Genomic DNA, 17,208 nt, shown 5'->3' on the forward strand with positions numbered 1-17,208 from the left:
TAGTTTTGGTTACAGTGTAGCTGGATGTCCTGCCTACTACTGGGGCTTATATAGGTAAGAACCTGGCAGAGTTTCAATTCGTTTTGTGCTTTAATGTCCAAGTGGGCCAGGAGGGGAGGCAGGTGGGCCTCTATCATATACGTACTGTAATTACAGGGTAAGTATATACAAAATGATATTGTCATGATACAATAAAGTTTGTTCATACTTACTTGACAGATATATATATAGCTGTATTCTCTGACGACCGACAGAATTTCGAAACTCCCGGCAAACGCAGTGGTCGGCTAGGTGGTTAGTACCCATTCCCGCCGCTGGGAGGCGGATACCAGGAACCATTCCCATTTTCTATTTCAGATTTTCCTCTACCCACTGTTCCCTTAGGGGAGGTGGGTGGGTACTTGATTATATATATCTGTCAGGTAAGTATGAACAAACTTTATTGTATCATGACAATATCATTTTGTTCATGACACTTACCTGCCAGATATATATACAGCTGAATCCCACCATTGGAGGTGGGAAGGGACAGAATAGAAGGATTTTGGAAACACATAACATGCAGATGATTGACATCTTGGTTCCTTACCTGTTAGCATAGCTGACTTCGTGATTACTGTCACCCAAGCCTGCTTCTGCTTAACTAGAATTTCCAGCAAGGTAGTGACCTGTATAGCTGGATAGTTCTAGATGATCTGTCAACGGGAGCGTGACCACAATGTGACTAGACCATATTGACCATACTGAAGACAACGAAGCATAACAAATACCACCTAACCTAGCCCAACTAAAGTTAGTCCCATAACTTTTAGGCTAATTAAAGGGAAGACCGCCTCAAGCGGCCAACCCTACAACCATAAAAACAAACCCATAATTAAAATCACACACATCCATTTTCTAAAGGATGGAGTTCGTATTGCTTCTCGTCCCCAATACTGTATCTGCGGAAATGTATGGTCCAAGCGAGTAGCAATTCAATATTGTCGCCTTCACATCTCTGAGGTAGTGTGAAGCGAACACAGAGTTGCTTCGCCAAAATGTGGCACTCAGGATATCACTGAGTGCCATATTTTTCTGAAAAGCCACCGAAGTAGCTACAGCTCTAACTTCGTGAGCATTAACTTTTAGCAGTTTAAGATCACCATCTGTGCAGGACGAATGAGCTTCCCTGATGGTGTTTCTCAAGAAGAACGCCAGTGCGTTCTTAGACCTTGGTAATTCCGGCCTCTTGACCGAACACCACAGGTTGTCTGACGGGCCTCTACATTGTTTGGTCTTTTCCAGATAAAATTTGAGAGCTCTGACAGGACACAAAACTCTCTCTGGCTCTCGTCCGACGAACTCTGATAACCCCTTGATATAAAAGCTTTTAGGCCAGGGGTTGGATGGGTTCTCGTTCTTAGCTAAGAACGAGGGGCTCAGCGAACACACAGCATTGTGTTCTCTGAAACCCACATGTTTACTCATAGCTTGAATTTCGCTAACCCTCTTAGCTGTTGCCAGAGCGGTTAGGAAAACAGCTTTTCTAGTTACATCTTTCAAAGAGGCAGCATGCATAGGTTCAAATGGGGCTGACATTAAAAACTTTAAGACAATATCCAAGTTCCATGAGGGAATCTTGTCTCATGGAGCTTTTGAGGTTTCAAAGGACCTCAAGAGATCGTGAAGATCCTTATTATTTGATAAATCCAAGCCTCTGTGTCGGAAGACCGTTGATAGCATACTTTTGTAGCCTTTAATCGTGGACACTGAAAGTTTGTCTATATTCCTAAGATGTAGGAGGAAATCAACAATCTGGCTCACAGAGGTCGTGGAGGAGGAAATATTTTCCCTTCTACACCAACTTCTGAAGACAGCCCACTTCGATTGGTAGACAGCTTGAGAGGATGTTCTTCTAGCGTTGGCAATAGCTCTTGCCACCGATCTTGAAAAACCTCTCGCTCTGGCCAACTTCTGGATAGTCTGAATGCAGTCAGACTCAGAGCGGAGAGGTTTCTGTGATACCTCTCGAAGTGGGGCTGTCTGAGTAGATCGATTTTTTCTGGAAGTGTCCTTGGGAAGTCTACCAGAAATGACATGGCCTCTGTGAACCAGTCGCTTGCAGGCCAAAAGGGGGCGATCAACGTCATTCTTGCTCCTTCCGACGCCGCAAACTTCCTTATTACCTCTCCCAGGAGTTTGAATGGAGGAAAGGCATAGAGATCCATCCCTTTCCAATTCCAGAGCATGGCGTCTATCGCTATTGCTCCTGGGTCCAGAACCGGAGAGCAGTAAATAGGAAGCCTCTTCGTTTTTGCTGTCGCGAAGAGATCTACCAGTGGACGTCCCCAAAGTTTCCATAACTCTTTGCAAACCTCTGGATGGAGAGTCCATTCGTTTGGAAGCATTGATGTTGATGGCTGAGAAGATCTGCACGAACGTTCTGCTGTCCTGAAACGAATCTCGTTAGGATCGTTATATTTCTTATTTTCGCCCAAAGTAAGATTTCTCTTGTTATCCTGAACAGGGACCGAGATAGAGTTCCTCCCTGTTTTTTGATATACGCGAGCGCCGTGGTGTTGTCCGAGTTGACTTGTACAATTCGTCCCACAATCCTTGACTCGAAGCATTGAAGTGCCAATCGAATCGCTTCTAGCTCCTTGAGGTTTATGTGCCAGGACCTCTGTTCCCTTTCCAGAGGCCTGACACCTCCTCCTCCCCCAGTGTTGCTCCCCAGCCCGTCATGGACGCGTCTGAGAACAACACTAGGTCTGGGCTCAGAACTTTGAGGGACATCCCTTCCGATAGCTTGACGGGATCGGACCACCACTTCAAATGCTCTTTGATCGACTGAGGGATTCTCAAAATCTCGTCTAGGTCTTTCTTGTTCTTCCAGTTGTCTGCTAGGAAAAACTGAAGCTGTCTGAGGTGCAGTCTTCCCAGAGAAACAAATTTCTCCAGCGAGGAAATGGTCCCCAGCAGACTAATCCATTCCCTCGCCGAGCATATTTCCTTCTCTAAGAAGACCGATACTTTCTCTAAGCATTTTAGCTGACGTTCTATGGATGGAAATGCTTGAAAAGCCACTGAATCCATCTGAATCCCCAGATACACGATGGACTGTGTGGGAATCAGATGGGACTTCTCGAAGTTGACAAAAAGGCCTAGGTCCTTCGTCAGCTGTAATGTCGTGTGAAGGTCCTCCAGGCACTTTTCCTTCGACGTTGACCGGATCAGCCAATCGTATAAGTAGAGTGAGACTCTTATCTTCGAGAGGTGGAGCCATCTTGCTACATTTCGCATCAGAAGCGTGAATATCATAGGGGCTGTACTCAGCCTGAAACAGAGAGCTCTGAATTGGAAGACCTGTCCTTTCAAGACGAATCTGAGGAAATTCCTGGACCGAGGGTGGATCGGAACATGGAAATAGGCGTCTTGGAGATCCAAGGACACCATCCAATCTCCTGGTCTCAGGGATGCTAAAACAGACAGTGCAGTTTCCATCTTGAATTTTATTTTTCTTACGAAAAGATTCAGCCTGCTTACGTCTAGGACAGGTCTCCATCCTCCCGAGTGCTTCGGAACCAGGAAAAGCCTGTTGTAGAAGCCTGGTGAGTCCCGTGATACAACTCTTTCTACTGCTCTCTTTTCCAGCATTTGATCCAAAAGGTCTAACAAGATCTGTTGCTTTGAATTCTGATAAGAGGGCGAAAGGTCTATTGGCTCTATGCTTAATGGAGGTTTTGATAGAAACGGGATCTTGTAACCTTTCTCGATCACTTCGAGTGACCAAGAGTTCGCCCCTCTTATCCTCCATGCTTCTGTGAAAAGAGCGAGTCTCGCCCCGACTGGTGCCTGAAGGGCCGAAAAGTCATTTCTTTCCCCTGGTTTTTGAGGGGGCTCTGCCCCTAGGGAAACTCCTTCCTCGAGCAGAGGCTCTCGAGGAGGCTCTTCCACGAAAGGGCTTATAATTCTTCCTGGAAGCTTGCGTGGTTCGTGAAGATGTCTGATCAGTAGGACGTTTCGAAGACCGAGACAATAAGTCCTGCGTCGCTCTTTCTTGGAGATTTACTGACAAATCCTTTACCATCGATTGAGGAAAAAGATGAGCAGAAAAGGGAGCGAACAACAGTTCTGCTTTTTGCGCAGGCGACACTGACTTAGCTGTGAAGCTACAGAAAAGTGCGCGTTTCTTCAGGACTCCCGACGCAAAATGTGATGCCAGTTCGTCGGAGCCATCCCTTACTGCCCTGTCCATACATGACAAAATACTCGCTAAGTCCTCTAATGAAATAGAATCTGGGCTTCTAGACTGCACATCTACGACGCCCAAACACCAATCTAGAAAGTTAAAAACTTCTAGAGTTTTGTAAAGGCCTTTGAGATGGTGATCTATCTCTGACATTGTCCAAGAAACTTTTGCTGATGCCAGGTAAGATCTTAAACCTGCTTCTTCTTCTGTTTCATACCACTTCCCTGATCTTCCACTAAGCTTTGTGGGGGGAAGTGCAAAAGAAGTCTTGCCCTTCGTCTTTTTGGATTCCATCCAATCGTGGATTCTTTTAAAAGCCCTTTTAGTTGAGAGCGAAGTGGCCATTTTAACAAAGTTTGGAGTCTTCCTTGCCTTCGAAGAGGTTAGCTGCGAAGGTGGAGAGAGAGGAACTGGAGCTCGAAACTTCTCGGGAAACAAATCTTTTAAAAGGCGAGTTAAAGTCTTATAATCCATAGAGGATGAGGTTGTAGGATCCTCCTCCTCTTCCGAGACAGGATCGCTTGACGATTTCTCTTCTAAGGGAGACGCAGACTTGTCCTGAATTGAGCGAGAAGAAACCGAAGTTTCACCTCCCTTTCGAAACGTAGGTCTTGCACTTGAAATAAATTTTGAAGAGGAGAGCTGGCTATGTTCTCCTAACCTTGACTTTCTCTCCGAATTTTCCAAACCAACGTCATACGATTTCTCTTGGCGAGCACCCATATTGTAGTTCCTACTACCTTGAAGCATAGGGGGCTTATCCTTCTGACTAGCGACCTGTTCTCTTCTTCCCACGGTAACTCTATGCATCGGACGCCTAGCGTCCTCAAAAGCGTCCTCATTTGCGTCCTGGAAAGCGTCCTGATATGAAGGACGACGAACGTCCTTATTAGTAATACGCCTGCGTCCTCATTTGCGTCCTGACGTGATGGACGTCGTGTAAACGCTCCTTTAATACGGTCTTGAGTTGTAAGAAGCCTCGCGTCCTCAAAAGCGTCCTCATATCTTTCTTCTGAACTAACATTGTGAGTTTCAGGTCTATCCAACCGACGTTTACGACACCGAGCGTCCCGAGAAGCGTCCTTACGAGCGTCCTGATGAGTAAGGCATTTCTTACGTCGAATACTATCTTCCTGCAAGCCAAGATTATTTTCTTCCAATTCTACTTCCTAGCGATCCTTCTGAACGTTCTTCGACTCTTGGAAAAGACAACGGCCACCTGTGCGACACCTAGTGTCTTTTTCTCTTTCGCCAATACTTCTAGAGACTCTATCAGCAGGACTGCTTGCGCGTTCCTGAATGAGTCGATGAGGTCTAGAAGGCGACGAATCAGAAGAGGACGAAGAACGAAGAGAAGCCGAAGGAGAATGTCTAGATTTCTTGACGGGTAGCCATAGATCTTTCTTACGACTACGCGATCTTTCTTCTTTCTTGGCGAAAAACGCATCCAACTGCTGTCGAATCGCTACGAGTGTCTTTTTTGATGGTGAAGATCCATATGATGGAATGATCCCTTGAGAAGAAGATGGGCGAGGGGACGCCTTCTTCCTTCTCTCCGGACTCGAATCAGGACGCTCAGAAAGCGTCCTGAATCTCTTATGTGGGATACTGTCTTCGAAGTCTTCCGGGGAAGAACGAAGCGTAAATCGAGGCGGAGGACGCTCTCGATCTCCCGATGAAGCGTCCTCTTCCGTAAGACCTTTCCTAAGAGGGCGAGAAAGACGATGGCCGCCTGTGCGACGTCTTACGTCTTCCTTACCACTCTCGGTTAGAGAGGCCTTCCGAGATTCCCACCCATGATGAGGTGAGGACGTCTCGGAGGAAGAGAAGCATTCCTTCAAGATTCGAGCTTGCGCACGATCTTTGGCAGCCTGGGATGCGTCTTCAGGATCTGCCGAAGGGTCGCCAGACCGGTGTTTAATTCCCGTAACCCTCCTTCGGCCTTCGACATGTCCATTCCCCTGTGTTTTGGGAGTCCAACAGAGGTCTCAACCTGGAGGCATTATAGGACCGATCTGACGCCCCCTCCACATCACTAGGGGCACCAACATTATCACTACACTTTTGCACATTAGATTGTAGCACTCGCATTTTCGATTCAAGGTTCCGAATCGATTCCAAAATGGTAGAAAGGGCATTCCCTTCGGTAACGATCACTTCCTTATCTGAAGGTGAAATTACAGGGTTATGCGTAACATGTTCTACAGTTATGTTAGATTGGGCAACTTTATCCCTTTGACTTTTGACAGAAGCACTCCTGGAGGAAGACCTCCTAATTCTGTCACGCTCAAGTCTACGAATGTAAGATTCATACGCCTTCCATTCGACATTAGTTAACACTTCACATTCTTTGCACCTATCATCCAACAAGCAGACATGCCCTCTACAATTCACACACACCGTGTGAGGATCTACCGAGGCTTTTGGTAGCCTCACCTTACACTCTTCTACACCACATACTCTGAAACTAGTAGAACTAGATCCAGACATCTCAATTCTAAGAAAAATCAAAAGCAAAATCAAAATCCAAACCACAATAGCGTATGCCAAATCACTAAGCCAAGTCCGAAACCAAAAGACAATCCAAATACTCAAGTGACAAATGGGGTTTTCAAAATCCTAGGCGGAGGTCTGTAAACATCTGAATAGAAAATGGGAATGGTTCCTGGTATCTGCCTCCCAGCGGCGGGAGTGGGTACTAACCACCTAGCCGACCACTGCGTTTGCCGGGAGTTTCGAAATTCTGTTGGTCCTCAGAGAATACAGCTATATATATATCTGGCAGGTAAGTGTCATGAACAAAACCTTATTTGATTATTCATCTTTGTATATGGAACTTACACAGTAATTATAGAGGCAGTCCCTGGTTATCGGCGAGGGTTCTGTTCTTGGCTGGCTGCTGAGAAGTGAAAACCGCCATCAACCGAAACTCTGCAATTTCTGGCATAGTTGGGTTTCAGTTAATGGTGCAGATAACTGGTTAATGGCACCTCTGTTAAGTAGGTTATGGCACCATAACTATCATCAGCACGTTATGGCAGCGATAACCGAAACTCGGCCCGTTATGCGTCATAAGTTGCCAATTTTATGGCGCCAGGCAAGCACCACAAAACCAGACTGCTGATAATCGGGGACTGCCTGTATACAGTGGACCCCCTGTATTCGCGTCCTCCGGATTCGCGGATTTCTCTTGGGAACGTTTCCCTGCATTATTCGTGGAAAATTCGCACATTCGCGGTATTTTTCTATGAGAAATATCCACAAATTCCTGGTTCTTTGGATCAATTTAATCATAAATTGCACTTTTTGTGATAAAACTATTAAAAAACCAAGTATGAAAATTTTTAGTGGGTTTTTCTTGAGTTTTAACTAACAAAATAGGCTGATTTTAGTGTTTTATAGGAGTTCCAAACATTCGCGGGTTCTAACTATTCACGGGGGGGGGTCTGGTACGCATCCCCGCGAATACGGGGGACCACTGTAGCTGATTTCACATTTAAAGGAGGTGGGATCATTGACATACTCTATCTCAACACATTGTGTATAGTGTAATGAAATTGAAAAGTTTGCCAGCTTGTTGTTTCCTCACCTGGCAAGTGAGCACTGCAGATAAATTCTGCCTCTGGTCGGTGTTCCACTTGACCCGTAGAGGAAGTGGCTGTCTAGCCCAGAGTTGCCTCTACATGAGTGAGGCTTTGGAGCAAGGAAGTACAACCGTGGCTTGCAAAGCAACAAAAAGTGTCGTTGCCCTGGGCAAAGACCAGAATAAAAAAAACAACACTGCACTACACCATAACCATAAAAGACTGTCACAGCCCAACCACTAAAAAGGCACTGGTTGGCACTCTAGCCACAAAAATGTCTCAATAGTTCCCAACAAGCACAATACATACCTTATTCAAGGCGAAAATGAGCAAAGGGAAGTCAGATTCCGTATGCCTCCTCTCCCAACACCATGCCAGCCACAGATACCGGTCCTAATGTGTTGCAGTTCTTGAGGACAGTTTCCACATCCTTTGGGTAGTGAGAACCAAATATTGATCTATACTTCCAAAACGTTGCTTGCACAACTTTAGTAAATGACATATTATGTCTGTAGGCAGAAGAAGTCACGACAACTCTCAATTCATGAACCTTGACCTACATTGTGCCCAATTTGTTCTCTTGGATTTCTGCATTCACTTCTAAAATAAAATTTCTTAGAAAAGAAGATAAGGTATTTTTGGAGAGTGGACGAGACAGATTCCTGATTGAGCACTTAAGAAGATCCGAAGAGTCGGTAACCTTTTGTTTTTTGAAGGTAATATCTCAAGGCTCTGACTGGACATAACAACCTTTCCTCTTTCTCAGGCCCAAGAATATCCTTCAAATTCTTGATGGTGAATGAGCGTGGCCATGGGTTAGCTGGGTCCTCATTCTTTGCCAGGAATCCCAGAGAGAAAGAACATAACGCATCGCCCTGTGAAAATCCGATCTTTTTATCTATAGCTCGGGTTTTGCTAACACACATTGCTGTTGCCCAAGCCACTATGAAGATGGTTTTCCTAGTTAGGTTCCTCAGAGAAGCAACTGAAGAGGTTTGAAAGGCAGCCCTGAAATCCATTTCAATACCATGTCTAAATTCCAAGAAATGACATCAGAACTAACTTGTTTTGTGACATTGAAAGACTTAATAAGGTCACTTAAATCTTGATTTGATGACAAATCTAGTCTTCTATGCATGAAAACTGAACTAAGCATAGCTCTATAGCCCTTTATTGTAGATATCGATAACTTCCTCCACTTCCTCAAGTAAAGAAGGATATTGGCAATTTGACTTACAGTTGTTTCAGAAGAGGACACCTTGTGTCTGCTACACCACTCTCTGAAGAACACTTAGACTGGTATAATTTATAAGATGAAGGTCATCTGCATTGGGTGACAGCCTTCACAACTTCTTTAAAAAATCCTTTCAATCTAACGAGGCGCTTGACAGTCTGTACCCTGTCAAAGTCACTGCAGACATTCCTAGATGGAATCTCTGAAAATGTGGTTGTCTGTGAGAAGACACTGTCTTTGAGGTAGGAGCCTTGGGAAGTCGACTAATAGTTGCATCAAGTCTGGGAACCACTCTTTCCCTGGCCAAAAGGGGGTCACTAGAGTCATTGTTATCGTCTGGTGAAAGTTTAACTTGTTTATGACCTCCCTGATAATACTGAAGGGAGGGAAGGCGTAGACAACCAAACCGGTCCAGTCTTGCAACATCGCATCTGTCCTCCAAGTGAGAGGGACCGGGACTGGAGAACAGAATCTTGGGAGTCTGTGGTTCTTCGAAGTCACACACTAGATGATCCAAAGTCCACTCCATCTCCATCGGAAGGACTTGATTAGGCCGTCCGCTAGGACATTCATCTTTCCTTGGATGAAGCGAGTCAGCAACGACACCTGATTCCTTTCTGCCCAAAAGAGAAGTTCCTGAGTCACTTGTAAAAGGGAAAAGGAATGTGTTCCCCTTGTTTCCTGACATACGACAGAGCCGTCGAATTGTCGGATAGGATCATTACTGTTTTCCCTCAAATTAGGGAGGAAAAGGCTTGCAGTCCTAGAAAAATTGCTTTTAACTCCTTTACATTGATGTGGGAACTTCTGAACTCCTCCGGCCACGTTCCCGACACCTTCCTGTTCCCCAGATGAGCTCCCCAACCTAGGTTTGAAGCATCTGAATACAAGTCTCGGTCTGGGCTCAATGGGAGGAGAGACTTCCCCTCTTGAAGTCTTTCTTATGGCAACCAACACTGAATGTCTTGTTTGATTTCTGATGTTATCGGGAACACAAATGAATCTTGCAGTTTTCTTGCTCCAATTCGTTTTTAGAAAGAATTGCATTGGCCTCATGTGGAGCCTCCCTAGCTTTACAAACTTTTCGACTGAGGGCAGTGTTCCCAGAAGGCTCATCCATCAAGCCGCCAAGCATTCCTGAAGGGACAGGAACCGTCTGACGCAAAGGAGACGAGAGTTTAATTTCTTAGGGGGAAAGAAAAGCCTAAAAATTCTGAGTCCAGAATCATTCCCAAATAAAGAATCTGTTGAGTTGGAATGAGCTGAGACTTCTCACTATTCACCAAAATATACCTAGCTTCTTCATCAGAAGAAGAGTTTTCTACAGATCCTCCTCACATTTGTCCTTCAACTGAGTTCTGAGTTGCCAGTCTTCCAAATAAAATGAGCTGTTTACTCCCAACAGATGCAGATGAAGCCACTTGGCCAGCGGAGCCAGTATGCTAACAGAGACCTGCGGCGTTTTTGACAGGCCAAAGCATATTGCCCGGAATTGGAGAAACTTTCCTTGAAAACGAAGCGGAGAAACTTTCTGGAATCTGGATGGACAGGGATGTGAAAATATGCATTCTTCTCGTCCAAGGTCACCATCCAGTCCCGATGGATAGCAGACATGATCAACTGACTGGCCTCCATGTGGAATTTCATCTTGAGAATGAAATGATTCAAAGTGCTTACATCCAAAACTGGCCTCCAGCCCCTGATGATTTGGGGACCATGAAGAGTCTGTTGTAAAACCACTCTGTGTTTTGATCTACTACTTTTATTGCTCTCTTCTGTGGCAGTAACTCTACCTCCTGAGAGAGGGCTGTAAACTTCTCTGATTTTGCCGAGTAGGCAGGTAACATATTAGCAATGTGACCAATGGTGGGCCTTCCTTGAAAGGAATGACATAACCTTGTTGCAACACTTTAACTACCCAAGGTTCTACTCCTCTCAGACTCCATTGCCTCAAAAAAGGCCCAACCTGGCTCCTACAGGCGCATGAAGGGAAAGCAGAAGCAGCTTTACCTATCTCTCTTTTCAAAGCTAACCAGGAGTCCATGTCTCTCAAAACCTTCTTTATTGATGAAGAGAGAACCAACTTGGGCAAGGCCAAACTGTCAGAAGTGGGTTTCCTCATAAGGAAAGTTGAAGCTGGGGGCACTGGAGCCGCAAGAGAGAAAGAATCTGGAAAGTTGTGAGAAAATATCTCTACAATGCAGAATAGGAAGACAAAGGAAACACATCCTGTTCCACCTACTCCTCATCTGAAAAGATAGGCGATAAAGCCGCATCTTCTGTTTTGGAATGTGTTGCTCTGCTGCAAAAGACATGATGTCATCCAACTGTCGTTTAAGTGGAGCGAGGAGCAAGCAAAGGATTGGGAGTCAAAGAATATGACCGAGAACAAGGCAAAACCGCTCGACTCAGCTGTCGGGGTAGATGGGCGCACAACAACTGGTGCCATAAACACTCAGTCGAACGAGAGCACAGCACCGCTTCAGGAGAACTAAGTCCAGGAGAGTCCGAAGTAAAGCCGACAAAGCAAGAAGCAACATTGCATAACTGCACGAATGTTGCAGACTAAAGATGTCCTCTTAGAAGGAGGAGACTTATTCACGTCTCTTTTAGGGGCACGAAACATTTAGAAATCGCTTGCAGCAACTCTTGTTGGAAGAGTTGCGACTCGAGCCATCTGACTCTGACGACAGATCATGAACACCAAAAGAGACACCTTGCCAGCGGCACTGTCGACATCTGGGGATCGCCAGCAGGTTCGACTTAAGGTGCATCCACACGGTCGAACAATGTCCGATGGACAAACGTTGTTACCAATTTCCGCCGGTCACTGTCTTGTGAGCAGAGTAAAAGCAGTGGTATACAACCTCTTCTGGTACCTCTTTTTGTTGCCAGGTCTACTTCCATCGTTTCAGCGCTTATGACGTCATCCTGCTTCGCCTACGATATGGTAACAATGTTTGTCCGTCGGACATTGTTCGACCGTGTAGACGCACCTTTAGGGGGCAACTGCCCAGGGGCAAACCCCAATGGGCTCCAGAGCAGGGGGGCAGGACAACGACCTTTGTCTAGGAGCACCGGTGGGCTGGACAGCCATCTACTCTACACAATCACTATGCACTGCACTAGCACTAGATTGATTGCCTTTTTCCATTGAAGCTTTAACAGAAGCACCAAGTTCCATCATCGCACTCTCAAGAAATCTGAACTTCTTATCGAATTTTAACCTAAGGCTAGAAATGGTGTTGGGATTGGGAGCAAGCAAACCTGGAATAGGAGTTAATGACACAGGAGCAAGAGGAGAAAGGATTGGAGAAGCAACAGGAATTACAGGCAAAACAATCATGCTATCTTCTACCAATTCAGCAACTTGAACATTATCTAAAATAGATCTACTTTCCGTCCTGGCAGCTGCTTTCCTCTTTCTATCCTTATCCATCTTGTACTGATGGGACCTAAAAATTTTCCATTGCTTGTCATCCCATTCACAATGTTCAGCACAAGTGATTTCTTTCTTGCACTCCGGTATGTGAATTAAATTGAATTGAATATGGAATTTAGGCCAATAGCCAAGCACTAGGACCTATGAGGCTATTCAGCACTGAAATGGAACTGACAATAAAGGGTTGATAGGTGTAACAGGAGGAAAATCTTGCTGTTGCACTATAAAGCAATTGTTAGGAGAGGGGGGAAAGTAGTATGAGAGAGAGAAAATATGAAAGGAAGTACAGTAAAAGGAACAAAAGGGGTTGCAGCTAGGGGCCGAAGGCATGCTGCAAAGAACCTTAAGTAATGCCTACAGCACTGATGGCACTAACCCCCTATGGAGACATCTGGTATGAGGATCGTAACAATATTTAGCTAACCTGGTCTTACAAGCACAAAACCTAACACTAGTTGTGCTAGAATCAGACATATTTGAAAGAATTTGCTATTGTAAAACAAAACACAGAACTTCACCAAGAACTCCAAACTCATCAACACAATACACTGAAGAAGGCTGCCTAAAGCCACCGATGTTCGCCTGCAGCTGGCAGAAAATGAACTGAAGCTCTTTGCCAGGTTGTTACCTATATAAGCCCCGGTAGTGGGCGGGGCATTCTAGCTACACCATAACCGAAACTAGCGCTGCCATAGAATTTCAATTGTTAGGCTGCTGTAGGTAGGAAGCTTTTAGCTATATAATTACTGGGTAAGTTCTATATACAAAACCAATGCTATGGTTATCAATGGCAGAAAACAAATGTCTGTTTACTGGGTTGGTTTTGCACTTCCCCGGTGGTGGCGGGGTGGTTGCTTAACCAAAGCAAAATAGCGCTACCGCAAATTTAAAATTCTAGCTATGTAATCACTTGGTAAGTTGAATACATAAAAACATGGTTTGTTTTGTTAGCTTTCTTTACAACTACAATAATGTTGACCTCTATCACTACCGCCCTAGGCACAATATATATTATGATATTTTTCTAAATTAGAATAACGCTATTGATGTTCTAAGGGCCAAGGTAACTGGTGGACATGGGCTGTGGACTGGGACAAAACTACAGCACATAATTTATACCTTTAAACTTGGGTCTTAATGTAAAATGTTACAAATGACTAATTCGTAACATTTACAAGTCAACCAGGTCATGTCCTAGGCATATTTTTTGGCAATAATAATAAATCTTTAAAGTCTGCAAATACTGGGCTTACACTTGTCTATTTTGAATTTCAGCAATATTATGGCAGCACAAATCACTTGTTCTGTGAATCATTTAGTGACTTTTGTGACCCCAAATTGGAGGATATATTATTTTTTCCGCGATACTGATAATGAACTGTGGAAGTTTTCATATAAAATAATTTCTTAGGTGCAACACACATGTGTTACCTGTATGATGGTGTTTAGACTCACAATGGCAAGCAAGTGAATTTTAGACAATGAAGAATTTGAATAGTGACTGAATAAGGTGAGATGAAAATTGTTTGCAATTTTTTCATGTTAGAAAGGAATGTATGGTTATGATAATTTTCATGTGATAGGCTAACAATCCTGAATAGTTACATCCACATTGTTCTGCTACTATGCATGGTATGCATCATATCTGAAAGGGGCCCAAGGGGCATGAAGCCCCACTGGCCAAGTCAGGGCATGGTGTCCTTGGTTAGGATGTAACCATGCTGAAATGTCTGAGAGATGGAAACCAGGATGATGCACGTGTTCGAATGAACCAAAGTAAGTTAAGACAATGGTAAGTCTCAGTGTGTTCTTGTAGGTAGGCTATATCGGCAGACAAGTATTGTTTTGAGCTGAAAGAGAACATAAATTATATATAAATATAAGTTTGCCTACAGTGTTGTGTTTCCTTTAAAATTAAAAAATTAAATATGGCAGGGCTGGTACAGTGCATATTGCAGTCGGATGTTCGAAGCCAGCCTGTGTCATCAAGCTGAAACTAGGCTAGAGTAAATGACCAAGTGGTGACATAGCAGCCACCTCTAACGGAATACTGCAACTTTCCTGAAAAAGTACTGCCATTCGCTGCCATGAGCATCGGTCAAGAGTTGCGGCCCATCCAGGCAGCACACCAAGATCTTTATGCTCCTCTCGAAATACGTGTTTTCTCCTAAATTACGAAATAATTGCAAAAGCGCTTTTTCGGGAAGTAGCCTAGGTAGTAGCCGTGTTTCAAGAGAGGTGGCTGCTATGTTGCTGGTTTGTCATTTACCCTAATGATTACCTATCACTACATTTCCATCTCTAGATTGTCTTCTTCTCCAAACAAATACTACAGGAGGTATTTCTACAGAAGCTGTCCGCACCGACTGCAAGAAACGTAACCGCAGATACGACATCCACTAGGGATTGGGGCATCCAATGTATTTCGCCATGTTTAGTACTGGTCCCTGGGGGTTAACTACAGTTTTCCGAATAAATATATATATCACTTAAAATTCTTGTTCAGTAGGTAGCTAAAACTGCATAGAAAAACCGTAACTGCCATAGTCTAGGCCGCAGCGGATACTAAGTACCCTTGATCTACCCTACAGGAAACTGCAATTTCCAAAAAAATACCAGTCAAGTTACTAGGTATTACTTAGATTAACCGTTAGCATAATTTAAGCCTGGGTCTAGGTACATGCCTAAAGGGGAAGCAGGCTTATGCTTGGATGCTTAGGCCTTAAGTAACCTACTTGGAACGCTGAAAGAATTAGATAAGGCGATAATTTCAAGTCATTGTCAGATCTGGGTACAGATCTGCCCTGCTTAAACCTAAGTAGCTCGTGCCTTTACTTTGACATTTGGCTTCCCCTCAACATGAAACATGCTTAGGTAGCCTAAGCTATACTAGTACCTACTACATTCAGAACATTTGGAATAACCTAGGTACTACCTAGGTACAAACAAGCATCTCAGAAATACTAAACTTTCAAATATATCACCTGTGCTTCCACTTCACTCCTGTCCAGTTACCATTTGCAATAATAATAATTTACCGGCAATTTCCGGATACGTCACATTTGACAAGTCTTCAACCGAATTAATGCTTATAAACTGCAGACATTTAGGGGCGCGTTCCTTTAACCTCCGCCACCGTAGCAAAGATACGTCTTTACGACAATATTTTGATATTGCTGAAAATCCCGAACAAACTACCAAGGGCCAGTCAACAGCATATTGAAAATGTACAGTAAAAATATTACAGAATGATTTAAATATTAAAGGATATGCTTAAATATCTATAAACTCTAATTCTGATGATAAATCAACCACAATTGCCTTTCTCCTCACTCAGAACGTAACTTGACAACAATGTCTTGATGAAAGACGTCAGTTTGCTGTTATTAGTTAACTCTTCTTCTTCTCCGCGATGCATACTTTGAATGTTTAACAAAGTTTCTCGGTAACAAAATCAGAGGCTTCGATATAACTAGTTATTCGACTACATGAAACACAGAGATTAAAATAAAATATCGATTTTCTATATATCTCCTGAAAACCAAACCCAAAAGCCAAGATACATCAATTTACTCAATAAATATGATTAAAATGATACATCTGAAAAACCTAGCATTAAGTACTTATTTTTTAAAGTATTCTCTGCAACTGGTGTAGTTCAATTTTGTTTTTTGTTCTTAATTCTGCTGTAGCTAACTTTACAAACACTGGACTTCCAAGAAAAAATATTTTAAGATCATGACATACAAAACGTTCAGTTATCATTTGTCAAAAATCATTTGCTTTTATGAACACTTCAAGGACTTAATATAATGATAATAATAACAACTACCCGAAAGCAAAATTTACAGTGCATACTCTGCTATATATGCACAGACGCGCGTTTCTAGACATATCTCTAAAGTAGTAATCTTGAAATCGTTTTACTAAGATCCTGTATCAAAATTAATCTATAAAAAATTTGTTGACTAGGAAATACACAAAACCAGTAGCAAAATGAAAGATGCTATACCAATATATGCAAATACTGTTAACTGGATAGGAATGAAATAATAGAGAACATAAAATTGTCCACCAAAGAAAAACTGTCACCGTACCAATCGTCGTGGCTGAGTATCATTTTAATCTAAAAGTATTCTGGAAGCCCTCCTTCCGACCTAGACGGAAGCACAAAAGGAACTTGTCAAAGAAAGCTACTGAACGACGAGAAACACGCAAAGAGAGAGAGAGAGAGAGAGGAGAGAGAGACGAGAGCGAGAGAGAGAGAGAGAGAAGAGAGAGAGAGGAGAGAGAGATCCGAATGCCAAGACAGGAGAATACTAGAACGAAATATGCCAAAGTGCTTTCCATCTTTAATGAAAGGTCTGTCAGCAACGAGTGGGCTGCCGAAAGAAACAATAATTTGGCCGGTATTCAGCTAACGATAACATAGCAAGGCTTCCTCAATCTGGGTTTGAACTGCCACTTGTTGCACAACCCACTGCCCGAAACCGATGGGAATCGAGGCTGGAAGTCCACAGATTTACAGTCTTTTAAGCCTCTGGGGCGAGGAAAAGTCCGCCTTTTTCCATACATTGGAGGAGAGATTGGCCTGAGAACCGGGAACCAAAAGAGAAATCTCTGGAACATTCATGCTATTGATTTAGAAGCAGGAAATGACTAAGTAATTACTTTAGTTATGAATTAATTATAACAAGTTTTTCAAAACTTAAGAATT

The 17,208-nt window shown here is 43.5% G+C and overlaps 1 protein-coding gene across 1 annotated transcript in view; it reads right to left on the reverse strand.

Moving 5' to 3' along the window:
* The window catches only part of LOC135202579 (receptor-binding cancer antigen expressed on SiSo cells-like), a 76,469-nt gene extending 60,667 nt beyond the window's left edge, over positions 1 to 15,802 (reverse strand). The window contains exon 1 of the mRNA XM_064232087.1: positions 15,476 to 15,802. The gene's annotated coding sequence lies outside the window, so the exon portion shown is untranslated. The remainder of the gene's footprint in view (positions 1 to 15,475) is intronic.
* Positions 15,803 to 17,208: the final 1,406 nt, after the last annotated feature.

This window comes from Macrobrachium nipponense, chromosome 30, assembly GCF_015104395.2.
Source record: "Macrobrachium nipponense isolate FS-2020 chromosome 30, ASM1510439v2, whole genome shotgun sequence".
In the NCBI taxonomy this organism is placed as follows: domain Eukaryota; kingdom Metazoa; phylum Arthropoda; class Malacostraca; order Decapoda; family Palaemonidae; genus Macrobrachium; species Macrobrachium nipponense.